General features: G+C 42.1%; 1 pseudogene across 1 annotated transcript; it reads right to left on the reverse strand.

The window, feature by feature from the left end:
* Positions 1-4,813: 4,813 nt before the first annotated feature.
* LOC104601913 (lipid phosphate phosphatase epsilon 2, chloroplastic-like) lies at positions 4,814-24,365 on the reverse strand (annotated as a pseudogene). The gene is made up of 4 exons (XR_016079617.1): positions 23,964-24,365; positions 15,442-15,667; positions 7,388-7,461; positions 4,814-6,209 (listed from the first exon to the last, which is right to left on the reverse strand). The product of XR_016079617.1 is annotated as a lipid phosphate phosphatase epsilon 2, chloroplastic-like (transcript).
* Between the last annotated feature and the right edge of the window lie 1,317 nt (positions 24,366-25,682).

Below are 25,682 nucleotides of genomic sequence, written 5' to 3' on the forward strand. Positions count from 1 at the left end.
CCATGGTTATGTCGTCCCATACCTGACATGGAATGGGTAGTGGTTGCATGAGTCCGGCTAGGGAGAGGGTCTCTGATTTATTTTTCTGGCACACTGCACAAGCGGCGACATATTTTTGAATTGATTGGTGCATAGACGACCAATAGAACTGTTGCGCCAATCACTTGTACGTCCGTAGTACCCCAGAGTGACCTCCATAGGGAGTGTCGTGGAATTCATGGAGGAGTTTTGGTACGATTGGAGAATCCGACGGAACAACTACCCTATTCTTATAGTAGATCAGCCCGTTGCGCCAACTGTATGGAGCTCCAGGTTTGTTTGTAGCTTGCTAACCGATCCGTACCATATATGGGTGATGTTGCGTATCTCTCTTGATCTCGTCCCATAGAGAGGCATGAGAAGTATATAATGTATGGAGGCTAGGACTTCCTAACCTCCTTGACAAAGCATCTGCGGCTGAGTTCTCTTTCCCCGGTTTGTACGAGATTTCATAATCATATCCTAGCAGCTTGGAAACCCATTTTTGTTGTTCAGGCGTGGTGATGCGCTGTTCCAGCAAGTACTTAAGGCTTCGCTGATCTGTTTGGATATAAAATTTGCGTCCCAGAAGGTATGCTCGCCATGTTTTGATTGCTTGTACGATGGCTAACATTTCCTTAGCGTAAATGGACCAAGCCTGCTTTGCAACTCCTAAGGCTTGGCTCATATAGGCTATGGGCTTCCCTTGTTGGTTAAGGACTGCTCCGATGCCTTCCCCTGATGCATCCGTCTCTATGACAAATGGTTCGTCAAAGTTGGGCATGGCCAAGGTTGGGGTCGACGACATGGCTTGTTTTAAGGCTTCAAATGCATCTTTGGCCTCCTTGCCCCATGCGAACTGGCCTTTCTTGAGCAGATTGGTGAGAGGCCGGGCTATCATTCCGTAGTTTCTTACGAACTTTCGGTAGTAGCCTGTGAGACCTAGGAAACCACGCAGTTCAGACACATTAGTAGGTTTAGGCCATTCTATCATAGCTCTTACCTTTCCAGGATCCATGTGCACCCCTTGTATAGAGACAATGTGACCCAAGTATTCGATCTCTTGTTGACCAAAGGCACACTTGCAAAGTTTAACAAAAAATTGGTGGTGTCTCAACACTTCGAAAACTTTTCGAACATGCATAAGATGCGTTTCCCAATTGATAGACTTTTCTTTTGAGGCAAGAAAATAGCCAGTGGTTTTATTGAAAAATTCCTCCTGTGTGCTCACAACCTCGGTCACTTGATGAAGATCCGCTTCGCTCAGTGACTTGGTTAAACTTAGGCTCTAGTTGTATCACAGCCGCTTCCGTGAGATTGCTGATTGCAGCCTCCAGTCGTTGCAGCTTCTCGCCAAATCCCAGCTCCAGGCGGTTGAAACTTTCCTGCAAACTACCCACACTGGTCTCCAGACTCTCTATACGCTCTTTGTGGCTTCCCATCGTCAACCTCGCTCTGATACCAATTGATAGACTTTTCTTTTGCGGCAAGAAAATAGCCTGTGGTTTTATTGAAAATTTCCTCCTCCCTGGTTCTGTATAACCCATGTTTAAATACAAGAAGTCACTCAACCAATTCTCCTAAACTCCAGCAACCGTCTATCCTATACTTTAGCAATATTCTTAGCCTAGTCAACAACAACTGACACAACCAATAGTGAGATATTCCCTCACTCGTTTATTTGATTCCTACTCATTTATTTGACTATTCTTAAGCCTAACAGCTAGCAGATATGCATGGCCACGCGTCCTGCCCTTCATGCAACGTAGTCCTGATAACGTGGATTCTTGGCATGGTTCCTTACTGACTTTCTCCACGTATCAGAGTTTCCTAATCCAAATCTTGTATTTAGATCTGGACTCTCTTTAAGAGATAAGGATAATCCCTTATCATATCTACAAATAAAAATCAGCCTTCCTAATCAAATTAGGAGTTTCTTGATCCAAATCTTTATTTGGATTTAAACTCTTTGAGTGGATAGGGATAATCCCTTATCCTATCTATTGATCTAAATCACAAAATCACCCCTATTTAATTAATCTTATTAAGCCAGTTCGAATTGGGCTTTAGGCCCATTAAGTCTATGTGCTCACTTAACCTCCTAATTTGCTACCCAGTTGGCTATCCTTGTATGGTGTGGGACCCAAACATTGATCTACACATCAGCCACATGGGTTCAGCCCAGCCTTTGTTACAAGGCCTGGCCGAATTCACTATAGGAGACAGTGAACCCTTGAGTCCATCACCATGGGCTCTTAATGGGCCCAACATTTACACTAAATGGTCCTTGGGTCAAGCCACCTTATACAAATCCAAGGACTATGGGCTGATGCAAGATTGACCCATTAGGTATTACCCTCAATGGTCTTACACTTAACCTCTCAGCCCATAATGATCAAACACTGCCCGACAAGAGAGGATCTCTCCCTCGGCTGCAAGGAACAGTGTTGCACTCTCTACTTACATGGATCCCGGGAATTAAAACCTTTTGCAAACATTTTGAAATCATAATATATATATATATATATGTATATGTATGTATATATATGTATCTCTATATAAATATATTTTGCAAAAAAACAAATTTCAACGATTGAAATTGACTATCGACAGTTTAGGTTTCCATCAAGGAGAGTGCATCCCCGATCATTCACTTTGTCCGACAAAGGGGTCCAACAAAGGAGTTGATCCTGTCACTATGATCACTCACTTAGATGAATTCTCGGACTATCCCAACATACCCAGGTTTTGACCCTCTCTAAGGATCTCACTGATTGGCATATCAAAGACAAATCAATCCGACACCTAGTGTAGTATCATAATCGAGTCTAAGGGTTAGGTGTAACATTCCAGTTTTGCCTATCTATCACCAAGGTCTAGGGCAATACCAGAATTCTGGTCCAGTTTAGGGTTCAAGAAAACCCACACTGCATGCACCTCAAGTCTCACCCTTGCAGCTAAGACAAGCCACCCCAACCAACTTGGCAGTACACCTGTGCCAGACTTAGAAGGGTAAATCTCCCCTGATCTATCCAACAACTGTGAAGATTCTAAACTAACACGAGTATCATATGTGTCCAGTTTAAGGGTATTACACAAAAACATACCATAATAACATGAAACAAATATGTACTTTATTCATTTACAATAAATGTCATAATGCACATCCTTCTGATTGGAGCTAAGGGCATACACTGTCTAACAGGGAACATCTTAAGTGATTCAAGGGATCCATTGATGGAATGCATACAATACCATGATGATAGTACTGCTCAAAAGAAATTTTAAGAAGATTCAACCATACATATAATTATGGGAGAACATTTGCGTTTGCTAATTGATTCATACTCATTGTGAATCCACTCATTAGAGGTGAGCATGGGTTGGTTCAATTCAGTTTCATGGTAGAACCTAGAACTTACCCTATAGGGTCGGTTCTAGGTTTTTGAAAGTAGAACCTACCCTGTAAAGGTCGATTCTGGGGCCAGTTCTATCCTTGGTGGTTTTGGGGCCGGTTCTGGCCTTGGTACTTCCAGGGTCGGTTCTAGGGTCCACTCATGGAACCTATTGTTTCTTCACTCTCCCCTTCAAAAATTAAAAAAAGAAGCATGTTCTTTAAAAACTTGATTTTCAATAAATATAATATATAGTTTGAAACTTATCTTTATTACCAATTGAGGGGTAGTCCATTTGGTGCGTTGGATGAATTATCCCAGTGGTGGTGTGGTTTCGGATCCCACTATTATAATCTTTGTAAGAAAAGAGTTCTTGATGTGATGTTGTACTATTCACTTAAAAGAGTAACAACCCCTAAGCGGGTGTAAATAAGTGACTAATACCAAAAAAAACTTATCTTTATTGATTAAATTGAGTAACTTTATATGTAGGTTATCATTATATGGTTCAAAACTTATAATTTAAATTTAAATTTTGTAAATATTAACTTTTACATTGCTTATTGTACATATTCAAATATTAAAATGAAAATAAATTATCAAATCACTTAAGTAACCCAATGGTCAAGTGAGAACATATGGCACTTGTAACCATGAGTGCATGGATTCAAATCTTCACATCCCCAAAAGTATTTTCAGTTCTAAGGCAGGTTCCACTAAGGGCAACCAAGGCTGGTTCATCAGATCGGTTCAGGTAGAGTAAACCCTAGACCTTGAAACTGACCTGAGTGGGGGCCAGTTCCAAGAAATTGGAACCAGATCCTACCTTGTAACAAATTGGATAGGATCGGTTCATGGATGGTTCAAGATTGGTTCCAAGTAGAACCTACCCATTTGCTCACTCCTACTACTCTAGTGGGCCAACCCCTACAATATGCTTCCAGTGGCCGCTTCTTGCCTCCGACCGACAATGTGTACAATATAACTAGCAACTTGTATTACGGGTGACAGTGGCAGTGGCACAAAACTATATATAATGTGCTATACCTAAGATTGTTTTGTTACTGGAAAGTATGGATTCCATGACCATGAGCTTGTCCACCAACTAGCCAACTTACCCCCTCTATTTCTAGTCGCTTGGAAGGGAATTTAAAGCATCTGTCATCTAAACACCCTAGCAATTGTAGACCACTGGAGCTTTTCCAATATTGCAGCATTTATATGCATGCATTCAAGCTTTCAAGGAGAGACATTATATAGAAACTTTGATTTGATGATATGCCATGCTATTTATCGACTTCTAGAGAGAGAGGATAAACATTTCCTGAGAAAGAATGAGTTATATCTCTCTCTAGGTATTTAACTTATGATGGCTTGCCTTGATCACCACAATTCAGAGCTAAGTTGTTAGATGGTTACCATACAACAAAAGAATTTCATACCAAAGCTTAATGAATTATCTTTGGGTTTCTAGCAGATAAGGGCAACTTTTTGCCTTGAATATGAATAAAAGATGATATGTTTATAAAATAACAAAAATAAGATAACTTTTTATGAAAAATATCAAAAAAGGGCTAGACATTGTTCATCGTCTTCCTCTGCCTCTTATTCATCCGAATACACTGTTCATGCGAGAGGTGGAGCAGGGCACAGGCAGTGTTCTCCTTTACAGTTGCTGTTTTGGTCTTGAAGCTGAGAACAGGTTCAGAATTGCAATGACACCGTTCTCTTGAATCTGAGCATCGCATCGGGTTTGAGGTTTTCTCTCTCTTTTCGTTTCTCCCGGGATTTGATGCTGTTGTAGAGGGGAAGATTGAAGAGAAAAAATGGAGCTTCAACTTCTCGAGCGGGTCTCCGTCTCTCATGGTGTCGCTCATACCAGGCGTGTTGCTGAATCTCTTACAGCATGCGAGTGACAAAGAGGTGAAGGTCGTTGGTGAGCACCGCTCGACGCTCTTGCAGGTAATTGAGATCATGGCAAAGTAGAGGATTCTTCTTGAAGGTTTCAGATTCATTGCATTCGGCTTACATTTCGATCTCAGATGAGGACGTCGATTTGATCTTCAACGATAAGATCTAGCTCGGGCAGTTTGTTCACATTTCTCGGCTCGACTCTGGATCGCCCGTTCCATTGCTTCGTGGTGTTAAGTCTGTGCCGAAGAGGCTCTTGAAGCCGAGCATCAGAAGAGGAGATAAGAGAGATAAGAGGCCTTACAGCCCCAGCACGAGCAATCTTGAGGCGGTTTTCTTGCTTGTTCTTGGCGAGGAGTCTAAGATCCATGGTCACCTAGTGCGAGAGAGCAAAGAACGAAGGGGGAACTGTTCATCGTCTTCTACCTCTGTATTCATCCGAATACACTGGATTTGAAGCTTCAGTGATATTTTTCAAAACAATCATAAAGGCAGAGGAAGAAGAAGATGATGAGCAGTGAAATTGCCATTCCTTGATCTTTTTTTCGAAAAAAAAGTTATTTTATTTTTATTATTTTATAAAAATATTATCTTTTATTGATATTCAGGGCAAAAAGTTGCCCTTATCTGCTAGAAACCCATTATCATTTCCAAAGTTTACTCTTCATCCATAGGCTAGTTTCGAATTACATACAACAGAAAATTCACACAACATCCAATAGCCCCCAGAACAACAAGAACCCGAACCCAAAGAGATGAAATAAATGCTTTCAGCACAATTGCATTCCATGACCAAAACCACAAGATGGAGAAAATGGACCCCAAGACAGCCCCCACTATGACTTGGCTGAGTGTATGGAGTTGTTGCGAGACCCTTAGCCATGACTGCCAACAAGATAAAATACAAATGTTATATCAATCCATTACTTTCTTACCACATACACTTCTCAATATTCCCCAATACTATTAAAATACATCCCAACTTATATACTTAGAATGAGGAAAATACATGAGCTAGGAGTGATCCAATTGACTTCACAATTTTGTGAAAAAGGAAAAGGTTGCAACAGTAAGAATTCCTAAGAAGTCATTAATCAAAGTGCATTAAATGCGTTTTAAATGAAATTGTATCTTTCCTTGGTACTTCAAATCTTTAAGCAACTTTTTCCCTCCATTGCTGAAACCTGCCCTGAAGTTTCTGGTCATTGCTGAAACTTCCCTTGAAGTTTGGTAATTGCAATCACCTCTCCTAAACTTTTTGACATAGTTGCAAGTAGATCCCCTTTGTTAGATTCCTCTAAAAAGAGGCATGAAAATGTCCAAAAATACCCATGCAATTACTTTTGATTAAAATGTTTATTTTCCAAATTTTCTCTTCATATGAATCACTAGTCCAAACCCTTCCAATCTCTTTTCTGAAATTGATTTATTTTTCAAATTTGCCCTTCATATCAATCACTCAAAGGTAAAGCTGCAACTTTAAATTCTATTTGTTTTTATGTTGTTTATAAAGTTTGTAGTGTTTTTTCTGTAGAAACCAACCTCTTTAGTAACTGCATGGGTATTTTGGACATTTTCATGCCTCTTGTTAGAGGATTCTAAAAGAGGGGGTCTACTTGCAACTTAGTCATAAAGTTCAGGGGAGGTTTCAGCAATTTACCCCAACCTTTTCCCTTAAAACTGTCCCTTAGCAGTTCTCTATTTATAAAAAGATACTGCTTCTAGGCTGCATTTGGCATTCCTTATTTTAAGGACTTATCTCCTTTTTGTAGTTAAAAACTTTCTGTTCATAAGGGCATTTTAACTGCAAAGAGGTGATAAGTCCTTAAAATAAGGAATGCCAAATGATGCCCTAGTAAGTTTAGGTATCATTTCTGCCTTGTCTTGTCTAAGTTTACTCCTATACATGTTTATGTTACAAAGGAGATAGTTTAGTTGTGAAAAGGTTGTACAATTCTCTTTTAGTGATTCCATGGTAAGAAGTAACATTGCTAACAGACCAAACAAAAGTGAGAAAGTAATAAACTTGTTTATAGTAAGAACTCAAATGCAATGATACTTACAAAGTATGAGCCACAAGCCAAGACAAACACCCCGACAATTATGGTGAATCCATTGATCCCTAGCCACTCAACCACTAACACAGGAAAAAAAAAAGGAAAGGTAAATAAACAAGTATAATATGTAAGAAAAGAAAATGCACAATATGCACTATATGTCCTATTACTTTCTCAATAAAAGGACATTTAGTTAACGTTAACAACAGCAACCTAGCCTTCACCAAGTAACCATTGTAATGCAAATTCTATGGTACAGAAACATGTTGTGTGGTAACTGGTATCAATTCCCTTAAATTAATGTAGAATATACACCTAGACTGTAAATATTGCACCTCAATTTCACAAACAGTAATGTAGTTTGGCACACTATGTACAATTCTCTCAGGAAGCAATATTTATAGCCCAAAATGTTTTCAAGCACTGATAAGAAATTTAACTGGACCAAGGCCTGTCTGAACTATGAGTCAGCAAACTAATTATCTTGGAAAGAACCCAAACTTCTGGATGTTGGGGTTCCCTTCTTATGAGGTGGGACCCACTAATAAAGGCAAGAAAAAGGAAAGAAAGAAAAAGACAAAAAAAAAGGAATTGGAAGGTCAAGGGACTTTTTGCATTGGCTTGCAAGGCAAGCCAACATGTCCTTGGCTAACCAACGAATTGGAGAGAGCACTCTCTCTACTCTCTCAACTCTAATAGTTCTTTAGGAAATATCAGAGAACAGAAAAAGGGTTTTGAGAAGAAGGTTTTGGGAAGAAGAAGAAGAGTTATAAGGGCTGAAACTGTTAGACAGTTTTGTATGCCCTTAGCTTCAATCCGACTTGATGTACTTTTGTTATTTAGTGGAAATAAATAAAGTGCATGTTTGATTCATGTTGTTTGGTTTAATTCTGTGTAAGACCCTAAAACTGGACACTTATAGAGACTCGTGTTAGTTTTAAATAATCACAGCCGTTAGATAAGTCTGGGGAAGTTTATCCTGCCAAGGCTGATACTGGTGTGCCACCAAGTGTTGGCATGGCTTGTCTCAGCCACCATGGTAAGACCCAAGGCACATACAGTATGGGATTACTTGAATCCTTGAACCGGACCAGATTTCCAGTATTGCCCTGGACCTTGGAGACAGATGGACAAAATTGGAAAGTTACACCTGACCCCTAGACTCGATTATGACATTTCACTAGGTGTCGGATCGGGCTGTCTTTAATATGCCAATCAGTGAGATCCTTAGATGGGGATCAAAACCTGGGTATGTTGGGACAGTCTGAGAATTCATCTGAGTGGGTGATCATAGTGACAGGATCAGCCCCTTTGTCGGACAAAGGGTAATGATTGGGAATGCACTCTCCCTGATGGAAACCAAACTGCCGGCAATTGATTTCAATCGTTGGAATTTTGTTTTGCAAAATTAATATATTTATATATATATATATGTACGGTTTCGAATTGTTTGCAAATGGTTTTAATTCCCGGGATCCATGTGAGTGGAGAGTGCGGCACTGTTCTTTGCAGCCGAGGGAGAGGTCCTCTCTTGTCGGGCAGTGCTTGATCATTAAGGGCTGAGAGGTTAAGTGTAAGACCATTTAGGGTAGTACCTGATGGGCTAATCTTGCACCTGCCCACAGTCCCTGGGTTTTTATAAGATGGCTTGGCCCATGGACCACTTAATGTAAGTGTTGGGCCCATAGGGTCCATATGATGGGCTCAGGGGTTTACTGAATCTTTCAGTGAATTCGGCTGGGCCTTGTATTAAAGGCTGGGCCGAATCCATGTGGCTGGTGTGTAGATCAATGCTTGGGTCCCACGCCATACAAAGAAGCCCAATTGGGCAGCAGATTGGAAACTAGTTAAACACTGAACATATAATGGGCCAAAAGCCCATTTTGAGTTGGGCTGATATGATCACCCATCTATGGGGCGAATCTGAGATTAATGTTAGTAAAAGGATTGGGCCTTTAACCTTATCCACTCCAGGAGACCAAATTCAAATTAGATTTGAATCTGGTAACCTCCTGATAAGATCAGGAGTAAACTAACTTAATCTGCAGATAGGATTAAGATAATCCCCTATCCAAATATAGATTTGGATTGGGATAACTCCTAATTAGGAGGTTTCTTAATCAAGAAGAAAGGAGGAGAAAAACAAGAAAAATACATCAGAATTCGAACTAGGGTCTTTTGTGAAAAAAAAACTCCCTGCGAATTGAGATTAGATCTCATTCATACTCCAGAGAGAAGAAAAGCAGTTCAGCCATCTTCGTCCCTGGAGTTCTCCTCCTGCCACTGCCATTCACTATTGCAAGACTCAATCTTTGCAACAATAGGAAGTCAAGATATTAGTTCTTGACATCAGTCTTGCAAGAAAGACTGAAGAAGATTCGGTGTTCAGAGTTTCTAGAGGATTCTTGCGTAGGGTCCAGTGTGTAGGACGCACCCTGCTGGTTCTGTTCCATCCACAGTTGTGTCATCTTTAGCAGGAACGGATCTTGGTGCATTCTTTGGGCGTGAACACCAATTTTGGGAGATACTACTTCTCCGGATCAGGTATATTCCTCCCTTTTATCTTTTGGTTCAGATCTGGTTTGATTATGGTTCAAGTAGGATTCTTGAATATTGTATTCTAAATTTAGGGAATATGATTCCCAGTTGTGAGAAGGTAGGAAAATTTTTGAAATTCGCCCACCCATTCCACAACCTTTATGGCATCCATTAGATGGATCCTACCATTCTTTCAAAAACAAAGAAGACCAATCTATTTTCAGCAACTCCTCTTGCTTCAATTGTTGTGCTTCCACCTTTGGTGAGAAATTACTTGTTTGTTATCCATTTTAATGATGGTTTCTTTTATTGGTATCCAAGAATTTTCTTGAGGTTCATCATCTAATTATAACTAGATAGAAAAACATTGTACCTCATTACTATTTTTGATAGTGGATGATTTGGACTTTGGTCTCATGGTTTTTACCCTCACATTGAGGGGTTTTCCATGTAAAAACTCGGTGTCCATTATTGTTGTTTGCTCTGGTTTGGTTATTTGTTCTATTGCTGCTGCATACTTGTTTATTGGTTCAGATATCCCTAATTTTCACAAGGAAAAATATTGGGTTTATTCCCAACAAACTGGTACCAGAGCATTTGGTTCTTGTGTAAATCATGGAAGGAGGTTCGGTTAGAATGATTTTATTAAATGGAAGAAATTGATCTCTTTGGAAACCAAAAATGAAGGATTTGTTGTCTCTAGAGATTTGTATGCACCTATGAGAAGTGATAATGGCAAGCCAAAAGACGTGTCAAATGAGAATTGGGAACTCCTTGACTTAAAAGCAATTGCTTTTATTAGACAATGGTTGGATGATAGCGTCTATCACCTTGTAGCAAATGAAACCTCAACTATTCCACTTTAGAACAAGTTGGAAGAATTGTATGAGAAGAAAACTATCGACAATAAGGCTTTCCTAATTAGAAAGCTTGTAAATTTGAAGTACAAGGAAGGTACATCCATCACCGAACACCTGAATCAAAAGCAAGATATTGTAAATCAATTAGCTTCAATGAAGATGGTGTTGGATGATGAGCTTCAAGCTCTATTATTACTTAGTTCATTGCCGGAAAGTTGGGAAACACTTGTAGTATCTCTCAATAACTCTGCACCTGATGGAATAGTGACAACAAGCATGGTAAGAAGCAGTTTGCTCAATGAAGAAATTAGAAGAAAATCTATTGACCCAAAATCATATGCTCTTCTTACAAAAAGCTGGGGTAAAAGCCAAAGAAGGGGTCCACATAACTGTAACAAGTCTAGAGGCAATTCCAAGTCAAGGAAAGACATCACATGTTTTCATTGCAAGAAACAATGCCATTAATAATCAATTCGGCAATGGAAAATGGAGACTATCCAAGGGGTCTCTAGTGGTAGCAAAAGGCAATAGGTGCTGCACTCTCTACCGTACACAAGGATGTGCTTGCAAAGGTGAAATGAACATCATGGAGAAGGAAATCTCTGCCGAATTGTGGCATAGACGATTGGGTCACATGAGCGAAAAGGGAATGCAAATTCTTGCCAAGAAAAATCTGTTAACCGGCATGAAAGGTACGCATTTTAATACTTGCGTTCATTGCTTAGCTGGTAAACAAAATAGAGTTTCATTTCAAAGCTCTCCTCATAGAAGAAAGCATGTTTTAGAATTGATTCATTTTGATGTTTGTGGGCTTATGAAAGTCAAAGCTCTTGGTGGTGCATCTTATTTTGTTATTTTCATAGATGATGCTAATAGAAAAGTATGGGCTTATGCTTTGAAATCTAAAGACCAAGTACTAGATGACTTTAAAGTTTTTCATGCTATGGCTGAAAGAAATACAGGTAGACCTCTCAAGTGTATTTGTACTGACAATAGTGGCGAGTATGAATGTCCATTTCAGAATTATTGTAAAAACCATGGCATTCGACATGAGCAATCAATCCCTAAGACCCCACAACAAAATGGTATAGCTGAGAGAATGAACCACACCATTTTAGAGAGATTAGATGAATGCTATCACAAGCAAAGTTGCCAAGTTATTGGGGAGAAGCAATGCGTACAATTGTGTACTTGATTAATTTGTCTCCTACAATTCCTTTGAATGGTGATGTTGTTGAAAGGGTATGGAAAGGAAAATATATTTCCTATGATCATATCGGGGTATTTGGTTGTAGGGCCTTTGTGCATATACCCAAGGATGAACGGTCTATGCTTGATGACAAAACCAAGTAGTGTGTTTCCTTGGGATATGTAGATGAAAAGTTTGGCTACAGGCTATGGATCCAATGGGAAAGAAAATCATCAAAAGTAGAGATGTAGTATTTCTTAAAACCAAACAATTGAAGACATTGAAAAAGTTGAGAAGCCTCAAGCAAATGATGGTGAACTTGTAGACTTGGATCCAATGTCTCCTCCCTTGGTGCACAGAAATGATGGAGGAGATGTGCAACAAGAAAATGTGAACTCAAAAATTAATGAGAATGTTCTCGATGAATATGTTGACGGTGATGATGAACAAGGGGAGCAACCCCCCCAAGAGCCACCAACTGAATTAAGATCAACTAGGGAATGCCAACCATTGAGCAAATATCCACCAAATGAGTACATAATGTTTTTAAATGCAGGTGAACCCGAAAACTATCATGAGCCTCAAGAAAGAATGGTTCAAGGCTATGCAAGAGGAAATGGACTCTTTGCATAAGATTCATACCTATGATTTGGTGGAACTACCCAAGGGTAAGAAGGCACTCAAGAACAAATGGGTGTACAGGTTGAAGCATGAAGATAAGAGCTCACAACCAAGGTACAAGGCAAGATTGGTTGTAAAGGGATTTGGACAAAAAAATGGCATCGATTTTGATGAAATTTTCTCTCCAATGGTAAAAATGTCATCAATACGTATTGTATTGGGCTTGACTGCAAGTATGGATTTGGAGGTTGAACAATTAGATGCCAAAATAGTTTTTCTCCATGGTGTCTTGGAAGAAGACATCTACATGGAACAACCAGAAGGATTTGAAGTCAAAGGAAAAGAACATATGGTTTGCAAACTAAGGAAGAACTTTTATCGTTTGAAACAAGCTCCAAGGCAATGGTACCAAAAGTTTGAATCTTTCATGACAGAGCATGGGTAAGGTAAAACAACTTCAGATCATTGTGTTTTCACTATGTATTTTTCTAGTGATGTTTTTATCATTCTTTTGCTATATGTTGATGACATGTTGATTATTGGAAAAGATAAGACAAAGATTGACTAGTTAAAGAAGCAATTAAGCGAGTCATTCTCCATGAAAGATATAGGTTCAGCTCAACAAATCTTGGGTATGAAAATCTCATGTGATAGGAAATCAAAGAGATTGTGGTTGTCACAAGAAAGATACATAGAAAAGGTGTTTGAGAGATTTTGCATGGATAAAGCAAAGCCAGTTAGTATTCCATTGGCAAATCATTTCAGATTGTTTGGTGATCAAAGCCTAAAGAATGAGGAAGAAATGGGAGAAATGAAGAACATTCCCTATGCCTCTGTAATAGGAAGTCTTATGTATGCTATGGTTTGTATTAGGCCGAACATAGCACATGTAGTTGGTGTGGTTAGTAGATTTCTTTCTAATCCAGGAAAAGAGCATTGACTTGTAGTGAAATGGATCCTCAAGTATTTAAAAGGTACATCCAAAGTATGTTTGTGTTTTGGTGGTGGTAAACCTATACTTGAAGGGTTTACAAATGCTGATATGGTAGCTGGCATTGACTCTAGAAAGTCTACATCAGGTTTCTTGTTCACTTTTGCTGGGGTAGTATTGTCATGGCAATCCAAGTTGCAAAAATGTGTAGCCTCGTCAACTACAGAGGTTGAATACATAGCTGTCATAGAGGCTTGCAAAGAGATATTGTAGATGAAGAGGTTCTTAAATGAACTTGGTTTGAAACAAGAAAAATTTACAATTCATTGTGATAATCAGAGTGTCATTCACTTATGTAGGAATCCAAGCTCTCATTCTAAGTCCAAGCATATTGATGTGAGGTATCACTAGATTCCGAATGTTCTTGAAGAAATGGAAGGAAATTTGAGAAAATTCACACTAACAAGAATGGGTCAAACATGATGACCAAGGCCTTACCGAAAGAAAAGTTTGAATATTGTAGAAGCATTGCAAGTTTGGGCATGGTGCAGCCCTCCTCATAAGTCGAGAGGGGGAGATTGTTGGGGTTCCCTCCTTATGAGCAGGGACCCACTAATAAAGGCAAGAAAAAGGAAAGAAAGAAAAAGACAAAAAAAGAAGGAATTGCAAAGTCAATGAACTTTTTGCATTGGCTTGCCTTGCAAGCCAACACATCCTTGGCTAACCAACGAATTGGAGAGAGCACTTTCTCTACTCTCTCAACTCTAATAGCTCTCTAGGAAATATCAGAAAATAGAAAAAAGGGTTTTGAGAAGAAGGTTTTGGGAAGAAGAAGAAGAGTTACAAGGGCTGAAATGAAGAAGACAAATCCGTTTTCAGCAACTCCTCTTACTTCCATTGTTGTGCTTCCACCTTTGGTGAGAAATTATTTGTTTGTTATCCATTTTAATGATGATTTCTATTATTGGTATCCAAGAGTTTTCTTGAGGTTCATCATCTAATTATAACTAGATAGAAAAACAATATACCCCATTACTATTGCAGATAGTGGATGACTTGGACTTCGGTCCCGTGGTTTTTACTCTCACATTGAGGGGTTTTCCACGTAAAAATTTGGTGTCCATTACTGTTGTTTGCTCTGGTTTGGTTATTTGTTTTATTGCTGCTGCATACTTATTGTTTATTGGTTCAGATATCCCTAATTTTCACAAGGAAAAATATTGGGTTTATTCCCAATACTAGATTCATCATGTTGTTTCTCTCAAAATTCCCAATTCCTACCAAGCATTGCTGAAAACAATCACTGATCAAACTTATCTTTATTGAGTTCGCAAACTGGGTAATATAGAACAAGTTAACGTGCATGTATCATTTATATAAAATAGGCATAACTGAATAATTATCTGTTTTTTTGCCTAACCCATGCAGTGAAGGAAAAAAAAGGAAGCCTCAAATTAGAACAGAAAGATTGAGTGTTGGAATCCAGCACGTGCCTTATGTAGGAATTTTACTCATTTAGAAGAATCCATCTTAAATGGGCCTTACTAGAAAATTTTATAAAATAGTATAAGGCATAGTGATGGGGAATCAAGAAACAACATATCTAATGAATGGGAAAACTATAAAGGATATGATCAGAAATGAACTTATTCAAAGGAGCCTAGGAGCAGCTCCAAAGGGTGATAAAATGAGGAAAAGTACACTAAGATGGTTTGGGAATGTACAAAGAAGACCATCTGTAGCATCAATAAGAAGTGATCTATTACAAGTTGAAGGGGCTAGAAGAGCAAGGGGCAGAGCAAAAAGGGCATAGGTTGAAATATCTAAAAATGATTTAAGGGCCATTAGTATATGGCACTGAATACAGAATAGCAGAACAGGATTCATGCTTACTATATAGTCTCAAAGAACAAAAACTTACATGATAGAATTGCAAAAATGACAGTAAAGAAGATTGTCTGTGCATGTGAAGATGGCATCCCAGTGTCAGACCTCAAGGTGGAAACAGGTCGCTCTTGATTGAGTATCCGCTTTTTGGTAATTGAAAGCCATGCATTTATGTCAAACCCCATTGCAGCCCATAAAGCTTCAGTATCATGCCTCAAAAGAATGAAAGCCCCAAAAAGTGCAAATACTAGCCACTTGCTCTGCAACCAACAAAAGAGGCATGAATATATCCATCCTGGTAACTTTGTAAATAAAAAGATCTAGAAGCATGTGCATTCTCCTGCAACTTTTATCAGGTCTATTTGTGGACTTGAGCTGCATGTAAGACTTGATGTACTAAAATAGAAAGGACTTATTATTCAAGGTGGAGACTAGACCCAGATAGTTCCACATAACTTGTGAGTGGGATATTCAGGTATCTATATGATAATATTTCAATATCAGGGCCAGGTATTGCATACTTTCCTTGTAAAGACTGTAAATACTAGAAATTGTGCTACAAATGCATCACTTTTTTTTTTCTGATTAATAGCTTGCTAAATTGCCAGCATCAATTTAACAAAACTGTCGGTACTAATGCAGTACAAACAAATCAAATTCCAAAAGTATTGACCACCTAAATGGATGACCGTGTAAGTTCAGTTCAGAAACTCTAGTTATTAAATGAACTATGGCCAGATACAGTTATAAACATAGAGGAAGTATGTATTAAACTCTGATGTTCTTAGGTTGAATACAATGATACAGATACAGAGTTTGAACTATAGTTCAATTATCTGACACTCTGTCCTGCAATGTCATGGTTACAAATCTGGTTGCAGCTCACACACCTAATAGGATATTAGTCTGAGCTTCATCTCAGATATAGTTAATGGCTATGAAGCTAAATACTTGGGATGGAGAGTTGGACAAATTGCTGACACCTGACACTTGGTAAGTTGGTATGGCATCCCCCAAACATTTGTGAGACTTCTCAGATATATGCTCTTCAAGTTGAGGCCAGGCATGATGTTACTCCAGAACTTTATGCTTTGTTTCCCATCCTTATACAAAATCTGGTTGCAAAAGGAGCTATCATATAGGATTACTATAACTATAAGGCCTTGGCTTATCAGGTTATATCGAGCCAATGCTAGCCCTTGTTGCTCATTTAGAAACTCCAACTCTCTCAGTTAAGGACTCTTGGGTATAAAGCAAAAAAGCTGATGTCTGCTTCATGTTTGGTTATTTTTCAGAGGCTTGGCCAATTGGGTAAAAACCCAATTCTTCATGTTAGCTTATCTTGATAACATTGACTGTGAACCACTTGATTGCATAACTGTTTGATTTCTCAGAATTGCATAACTGTTTGGACGTCCATTTTCACTCTATTCTTACACTAGAAAAACGGACATGCTTATATGACAGACTGGTATTACTATGCCTCTGGAAATCAAGGCCAGGTCCTGAAGCGGGTGCTGCCATTTGCATTACCTTGGAGATTTTGGAAAGAAAAAATATAATGCCAAGTTTTTAATAACAAATGCGTGACCCTTCTTAAAAGTAGTGAACTCGTTAGGGGTTTTTTGTTCCATTGCTGCAGGGATTTAAAGGATTTTAAGGGTTTTTGTTTTCTGGTTTCATCCTTAAAGGGATGAACTGCTCTTCTTCCTCCCTTCACTTATCAGTTATCACATTTTAGATAGTTTATAAAGCTTTAATAGCTCGGCTGTATAGGAAGAAAGTAATTCTGACTTAACCAAAACGATTGGCCGTGGAAAAGGTAAGATGATTTCTAAATGGTCGCTACAGAAACTTTAGTATTTATTTGCAAAAAGCTTAGAAATCTCACATATGGAACAAGGTCCAATTCATCAAAAACCATATAAAATTATAAGTTTTTTAACAAGCTTCAATTCAACAGAAAAAAAAATAGTCTACATATTTCATCTGGGAACAGTCTTGTGCATATAAATTGCCCAACTGAATTACACATAACAAAAAAAAGCAATAGAATTTCCGCAATTTTGATGTTTAGGGCTCTCGGGACTAATGTGAAGTATTTGGTTGTTCCATACAAGTGAGCAAGACAACCAGTGATGTGAGGGCGGATTTGGTCCTCTAATAACATTGTGACACATGGTATCTTGGAACAACTGGGTGACACCCAGAACCACTTAAGTATCAACTTGCCTTAGCCAAGATGATGGTGTCCTAGCAGGCGACCTGGCGACCTGCGTATATGCCGACCTAGCGACTTCAACCACAACTCAGGTCGGCTAGAAGCACCTCGTCACTGGCCGAAGTGACCTCGATGCAAGGAGCAACCTCCCTCGAGGGCGTGCTGGCCTGACTGAGGTCCAGGTGGTGACCTGCGAGAGGTGCTTGCCGACAAATTCAACATGCATATCCCAATACTCCCACGAACATTTCGAAGGATAGTCAACGTGCATGGCGGTTGCCTCTGTTATGGTCCCGCACGTAGGATCCCGTCACGGGTCGGTCCACGGTGTGAAAGCCCTGCTTCCCCTTGCACCTTCCCTTGCTTGCAGACCCGATTACGGAAACTGAATGGGTGATTTGTCCAAGAGACCACCCGAACTCTCCTAAGAGGGTGTTTGTCCAAGAGACCACCCAAACTCTCCTTACTCTTTTCTTGACTGGAAAACTAAATGCTCTATTTCAATTCGTAGCTCCTTAAATAGGAGATTACAGAAGGGAATTCCTAATTAAACTCAAACTCCAATTTGAACTCAAACTCCTAATTGCCTATTCCTAATGGTAACTCACTCTTACTTAAGATAAAGATAAAGATAAAGGTTAAGATAAGGAAGGCTGGTGGCGAGTTCTCTTTGATGTGTCCTGATAAGGGTGGGCCCACCCCTATGAGCTGTCATGTGGGCCCCGCTCTGCTGTTGCTGCCCGGGTGCGTGCGCGTGGCTCATGGTGCTGCCGCCGCGCGGTGCATGTGCGCGGTGCCGTTGCCGCGCAGTGCGTGCGCGCGGCTCATGGTGCCGCTGCCATGCGGTGCCGGCTGTGTGCGCGGTGGGTGCTGCCGTGCGGTGCGCACTGCTGCCTCTGTTGCTGCCGGGCGGTGCGTGCGGCTGGGCGGCCCGCTGTGCGTGCTGCTGCCTATGACTACGTGTTGCTGCCTCTGCTGCTGCCGTGTGGTGCGGTGTGCGCTGCCGGGCGGTGGCCCATAACAGGTGCGTGTTGCACGCTGCCAGGCGGTGCGTGCGGCTGGGCGGCCCGCTGTGCGTGCTATTGCCTTATGACTGCGCCGCAGTGTGCTCAGTGTGCTTCCGGCTGGCATGCCCATAACATTACACCCCTCCCGGATTATGAGCTTGTTCTCAAGCTCGAATTCTGGATTCATGGCTTGGAACTCTGCGAATGGATCAAACGGCTGCCCACTATTTCTCAGTCCACCAATAGTACGAACAATGGGGACTGCCCCGTAGCTCAGTGCATAAAGCTGGATTATTTGACGCAGACCCCAGCCCCCTTCTTTAGTTTCCCGCTCCCAGGCGTAACCATGGCTTACGGTGACTATACGATCTGCTGTTCTCAGGCCAGCCGCAAGGATATTGAAGTGTTTCCCACCTCCTGGGTCATATAGTTTGAAGTAGTTTTGAGGAAGATCCACGTAACAAAAATCGCGTACTGGACCACGGCCCCGATGTGTTATGTTGTGGATCATAGGAATGCACCGGGTATACTTACAGAAGGGAACCTCAAGAGCTGCCTTACCGAAGAGAACCATGCGTTTTAAAATATCCTCTCGGCCTCTCCCATATATATTTCCCTCAATATTACAAAACATAGGACTGTCCATGAACACAAAATCTATGTCATCAATATAAGCTTGGAAGATTACCTCTATATCCTGCCCCTCCACCTTACATCTCTTGCGCACTCCTGTTTCTTGGATTTCTGTATAGTTACCATACGGTGGTGCCACAACCATAACTTTATGTCCACGCTGAGCCAAGGCCTTCGGTAAAGCCCCAGCAACATTGCCAAGCCTACCTGCCTTCGTCAAAGGAGCGCATTCAGCAGGTTCTACTATAATGTTCGTGTCATCGTCCCTGGCCAAAAGAGGAGACTTTACAGTTTCATCCTCCGTGCGCTGATCCTTGGAATTAACTACAGCTGTTGGGGCAGCGATCTGTTGTTCGCTGCATGCCTCTACCCAGTCCGGACGGCGACTGTTTGTGTTGGCGATTCCCACAGAACTCCTTTCCTTGTTGGAGAGGAATGCTTCCAGTAGGCGTCGCATCTCCCGGACGTCTTCCCTGACTTCACGAACCTCCATGCTGGTTTCTGCAAGTTGGTGTTCCAGTTCGTGGACCTTGGAAGACAACTTCTCCATATCGCCCATGACGTTTGGCTCTGATACCAATTGTTATGGTCCCACACGTAGGATCCCGTCACGGGTCGGTCCACGGTGTGAAAGCCCTGCTTCCCCTTGCGCCTTCCCTTGCTTGCAGACCCGATTACGGAAACTGAATGGGTGATTTGTCCAAGAGACCACCCGAACTCTCCTAAGAGGGTGTTTGTCCAAGAGACCACCCAAACTCTCCTTACTCTTTTCTTGACTGGAAAATTGAATGCTCTATTTCAATTCGTAGCTCCTTAAATAGGAGATTACAGAAGGGAATTCCTAATTAAACTCAAACTCCAATTTGAACTCAAACTCCTAATTGCCTATTCCTAATGGTAACTCACTCTTACTTAAGATAAAGATAAAGATAAGATAAGATAAAGATAAACATAAAGATAAGATAAGATAAAGATAAAGGTTAAGATAAGGAAGGCTGGTGGCGAGTTCTCTTTGATGTGTCCTGATAAGGGTGGGCCCACCCCTATGAGCTGTCATGTGGACCCCGCTCTGCTGTTGCTGCCCGGGTGCGTGCACGCGGCTCATGGTGCTGCCGCCGCGCGGTGTGTGTGCGCGGTGCCGTTGCCGCGCAGCGCGTGCACGCGGCTCATGGTGCCGCTGCCATGCGGTGCCGGCTGTGTGCGCGGTGGGTGCTGCCGTGCGGTGCGCGCTGCTGCCTCTGTTGCTGCCGTGTGGTGTGGTGCACGTTGCCGGGCGGTGCGTGCGGCTGGGCGGCCCGCTGTGCGTGCTGCTGCCTATGACTACGTGCTGCTGCCTCTGCTGCTGCCGTGTGGTGCGGTGTGCGCTGCCGGGCGGTGGCCCATAACAGGTGCGTGTTGCACGCTGCCAGGCGGTGCGTGCGGCTGGGCAGCCCGCGGTGCGTGCTATTGCCTTATGACTGCGCTGCAATGTGCTCAGTGTGCTTCCGGCTGGCATGCCCATAACAGCCTCCAGGAATCTCGGACCACTTAGGTGACCTCTCGGAAATCTCGGATGCGGTGCGTGAAGCCCACGCCAAACAATGCCTATATAAAGGCACCAACCCCAATGACACAAGGTACGCATGATTTTTCTACTCTCTAGCTCTCTAGCTCTCTAAGCTCTCAAAGCTTTTCAGCTCGCATCAATTTACTGACTTAAGCATCGGAGCGACCTCGCCGTGTTAGTCACCCCGGGTCCTCTGACATTGATTCCTTGCAGGTTTCTCTAAAGAACTACATAGTTCAACAATCAATCCAGCTCGTCACCATTCAGTCAGGCATCCGAGTCACCTCTCCAGCTCACCACTAGTCAGCTTGGCCTAGTTAGCTCGACACCTTATCTGCCCCCAACTCGGCCTAATCAGCTTGGCACCTGATTTGCCTCCAGCTCAGCCTAGTTAGCTCGGCATCCAGGTCCTCTTCCAGCAAAAGTTCTCCACTTCGGCCTCTGTGTCATCGACTACTTGGAAGCAGATCAAATGACGAGATACTCAGCAGAAAAAATTGATACATCAATTTGCGCTGTCTGTGGGAAACACAACAAGAAGCTAAGTTCTCATCTTCTGAAAGGCCAAGTCCTCTTCTTCCAGAAAGCTATGTTCTCACCTTTTACAAACTAAAGCTCTCACTTTCTAATTTCCATCTTTTATGAACTCAAAGGCACCTTTGACCAGTATCAATACTCATAACATATACCAATTATTAGGGGGAAAAAACATCAACACCCAGCTCGATGTATTCATGTCAATGCAGAACAGGTAGCAGCAGAATGACATTGTGACAACTAGCAGTCCGGCGACAGGCACCTCGGTGTAAGGCTGTCCTTGTAGGTTGAGCCAATCATAGTTCTTGCAGGAAGTTGATGGCCAACAGACTAAGCACCTCTGCCGACTTTATTTCAAGTTGGATAAAACCTCATCAATCCTCTTCGTGAGGTACCCTCTACAAGATGAGCTCTTCATGGCTTCCGCGGGAGTTGGCGGCCAACGGATTGCATGGATGCCCTTGCTGGTCAAGCCTTCCAAAGCTCCTATGCGAGCTGGTGACCTAAAGTCAATAGTGCTGCCCCCACTAGGTCGAGCTCCCAATAGCTTCTTGTAGGAGTAGGTGACCGGCGTCACTAACGAGGCTGATGCAGCACAACTGTAGCTCTAAGGTGCCGAGCTAGTAAAAGACCTCGACACCACATAAGACCCAGTTACCTCTTCGGCATGGGCAAAATCAAGGGTAAGGAGAGTGGATTGTGAGTCGCTCCCAGAGCCTAAGGGCTAAAGTGCCGAACTGGTAAAAGACCTCGGCGCCACATAAGACCCAATTGCCTCTTCGGCATGGGCAAAATCAAGGATAAGGAAAGTGGACTGCGAGTCGCTCCCAAGGCCTAAGGGCTAAGGTGCCGAGCTGATTAAAGACCTTGGCACCACGTGAGACCCAGTTGCCTCTTTTGCGTGGACGAAATATAAAGCAGTTCGCATTCAGCATGAGAAAACAAAGGAAAGACTAGTTCGCTCTCAGCACCATGATGGGTGCAAACTTGATTTCTTCATAGCCGACCTCCACCTCGTTTGCAGGCTCCACATCAAACTCACTGGTTGGGACCAGCTCGAAGGATGTTGCATCGAAGTCTATCTAGGTGGAGCAACCTGATAAAGCAGTCACACAGAACCCCCTCTTAAGGACGGCATGATGAGCTTCACTCTTGAGGTACTTAGCCAGATCGCAGAACCTCTTGATGGTCACATCCCTAATAAGGTAGATGTACTCGGGATACTTGCTCCACTTCTCCTTGAGCAGATGAATTCGCTCTCGGGCCCCGAAAATAAAGATGGCGAGGTCCTGTACAAGGCTGCAAACACTTGGACTCTTCCGACCTGAGAAGCAAATTGAATCAACACTTACGAGCTCATCGAATTAGTCATTCAAGGCCAAAAGGAGCAATCTACTCCCTTCGCTGAGTTACTTTCAGCTCGGGAGTGGGGGCAATTGATGAGGGCGGATTTAGCCCTCGAATAACATTGTGACACATGGCATCTCGGAACAACTGGGTGACACCCGGAACCACTTAGGCAACAACTTGCCTTAGCCAAGATGATGGTGTCCTAGCTGGCGACCTGGCATTGACGCCAACCTGGCGACTTGCCTTCACTGTCGACCTGGCGACCTGCCTTTATGCCGACCTAGCGACCTCAACCACAACTCAGGTCGGCTAGAAGCACCTCGTCTAGGGCCGACCTGCAACACCTTGTCACTGGCCGGAGTGACCTCGATGCAAGGAGCGACTTCCTTCGAGGGCGTGTCAGCCTGACTGAGGTCTAGGTGGTGACCTGCAAGACATTCTCGCCGACAAATTTGGCATGCATATCCCAACACTCCCACGAACATTCCGGAGGATGGTCAACGTGCATGGCGGTTGCCTCTGGGTGTCTCGGACCACATAGGCGACCTCTCGAAAATCTCGGATGCGTTGCGTGAAGCCCATGCCAAACAATGCCTATATAAAGGCACCAACCCCAATGACACAAGGTACGCGTGATTTTTCTACTCTCTAGTTCTCTAGCTCTCTAAGCTCTCAAAGCTTTTCAGCTCGCATTAGTTTACTGACTTAAGCATCGGAGCGATCTCGCTGGGTTAGTCACCGTGGGTCCTCTGACATTGATTCCTTGCAGGTTTCTCTAAAGAACTACATAGCTGAACAATCAATCCAGCTCATCACCATTCAGTCAGACATCAGAGTCACCTCTCCAGCTAGCTACCAGTCAGCTCGGCCTAGTTAGCTCAGCACCTAATCTGCCCCCAGCTCGGTCTAGTTAGCTCGACACTTGATCTGCCTCCAGCTCAGCCTAGTTAGATCAACATCCAGATCTTCATCCAGCAAAAATTCTCCACTTCTACCTCTGAGTAATCGACTACTTGGAAGTAGACCGAATGATGAGATACTTAGCACAAAAAATTGGTACATCAACCGGTAACATCAGTTGAAACTTCGAATGTCCGAAGGGTCCTATAAGCACTACATCGGAGGAATATCCAAAGAAAAACTCGAACCCCAAAGACATAAATATTCAGTTCCCAAGCCAAGTGTAAAATCGAATCAAAGCCTAAATGGAACAACTATGGAGTGAAGCCATAACATAGAACCCAAAAAAAAAGTAGACTAACCCATCGATTTAGAGTAGCTTCGAATCCACCAGATATGAAATTAGAACGAAACTCCGACAGTTCATTGCCCAAGATGGCTTCTTTTTTCCACGGAAAAGAAACCTTCATCACCATCATTGCTTCTGAAAGCTGATGTATTAACCAAATCCGTCATAATTCTTGGCCCTCTTCTATTATGGATAAATCCAACAAAATGGAATGGTTTTGCAGAGGAAAATTGGACGAGCGAAAAGGATTTTGAACATTTAGGACGACAAGGAAAATAAGGGGAGAATCTGAAAACGGGTCTGCATGAAATGGCACTCACAGACATTTTTCTGCACAAGTGGACTGACAAAGAAAACTGGGGAGAGGAACGAGGAAGAACAGGAGAAAAGCGAGAGTAGCATTTTGGTGATGGGGCAAAAGTCGATGCGTGGCAGGTCTAAAACCGTAAATCATTTTGCCTTGAAAGTATCGTTTTGGATGTATTATCCCACCACGACGTGGGGCCACAGCTAGCATATTGGACAGAATTTACTCCTCACATCAACCGCACAGCATACTAATGTGTTGTCCCACTATTCTCAAACAGGGCCTTAAGTCATATATCTGTACATACCTTACAGACACATCCCACCATATATCAGAACAACATCTCCCGTATTTATACGTGAATTGGCATTAATTCCAAACTGGAATGTACTCCATAATACTTTGAACCTATAAATTTTGACCCTAAGCTGATCAGTCATTTTCTCTATTATTATTCCCACATGGTGGGATGTGCTGTGAGGTCATTGTGAGTCGTGCTCTTTGTGAGGAGTACATTCGGCCTCAAAACATGGGTACTATGTACTGCATACCATCGTGTAAAAAAATGTTAGGAGAAGTATGGATTTATCCAATGCAGATTTCTAATTTACAATGCAGTGCTATAAACATTCAAAAGAACCATAACCCACATTCTATGCATAAATGCATTAGCATCAATTCCAAACTAATACCTACCCCAACAGTACTTTAAACCTACAAATTGCCACCAGCCACCAGCTAAAAAATAAAAACATGGGGGGGAGGGGAAGCTGACCATTTAGACATTGAATCACCTCAATGACGATTAGAGACTCCATGAAATTTGTTGCTAGATTATCATGCTGCACAAACTTTTGCATTTATTGTGGTGGTATCCAAAGAAAAGTCTATAGTCCAAAATTCTGCCAAGATGGTTTCTAGCTATTATCGCCACTGGGCACCAACACCATTCTTTGAACGGGAGGCGTCAAATTTGATTTCAACAACGCCCGAATCAGGGGTTGCTATCTAATGAGATTCCAATACTTATATAGGAGTGAACTTTTCTAAGTATAAGTTGCTGCCGAGCTAGTGAGCTTGACACTATTAAGAGCGATATAATTACCGTTGCATGTTAAGACGATTAAACACTATAGGGTACATACCCGAACTGTCTATGCCTAGGTCGCTTACTTGTCTAAGTGTTAGTTATCCCTAAGTGCCGAGCTAACGAGCTCAGCTCCATGCGGGATTAATCTTATGTTGTTGTACGCCGAGGTGACTTAGACACCGTAGGGTTTGTACCTGAGCTATCTATGCCTCATAGGCGACTAAGACTTGTCTACCTATGCCGAGGAGGTGACTAGGACTTGTCTGCCTATGTCGAGGAGGCGAATAGGACTTGTTTGCCTATGCCGAGGAGGCCACTAAGACTTGTCTCGGTGC

The sequence above is a fragment of the Nelumbo nucifera genome, chromosome 1 (genome assembly GCF_055504915.1).
Source record: "Nelumbo nucifera cultivar China Antique chromosome 1, China Antique-T2T, whole genome shotgun sequence".
In the NCBI taxonomy this organism is placed as follows: Eukaryota; Viridiplantae; Streptophyta; class Magnoliopsida; order Proteales; family Nelumbonaceae; genus Nelumbo; species Nelumbo nucifera.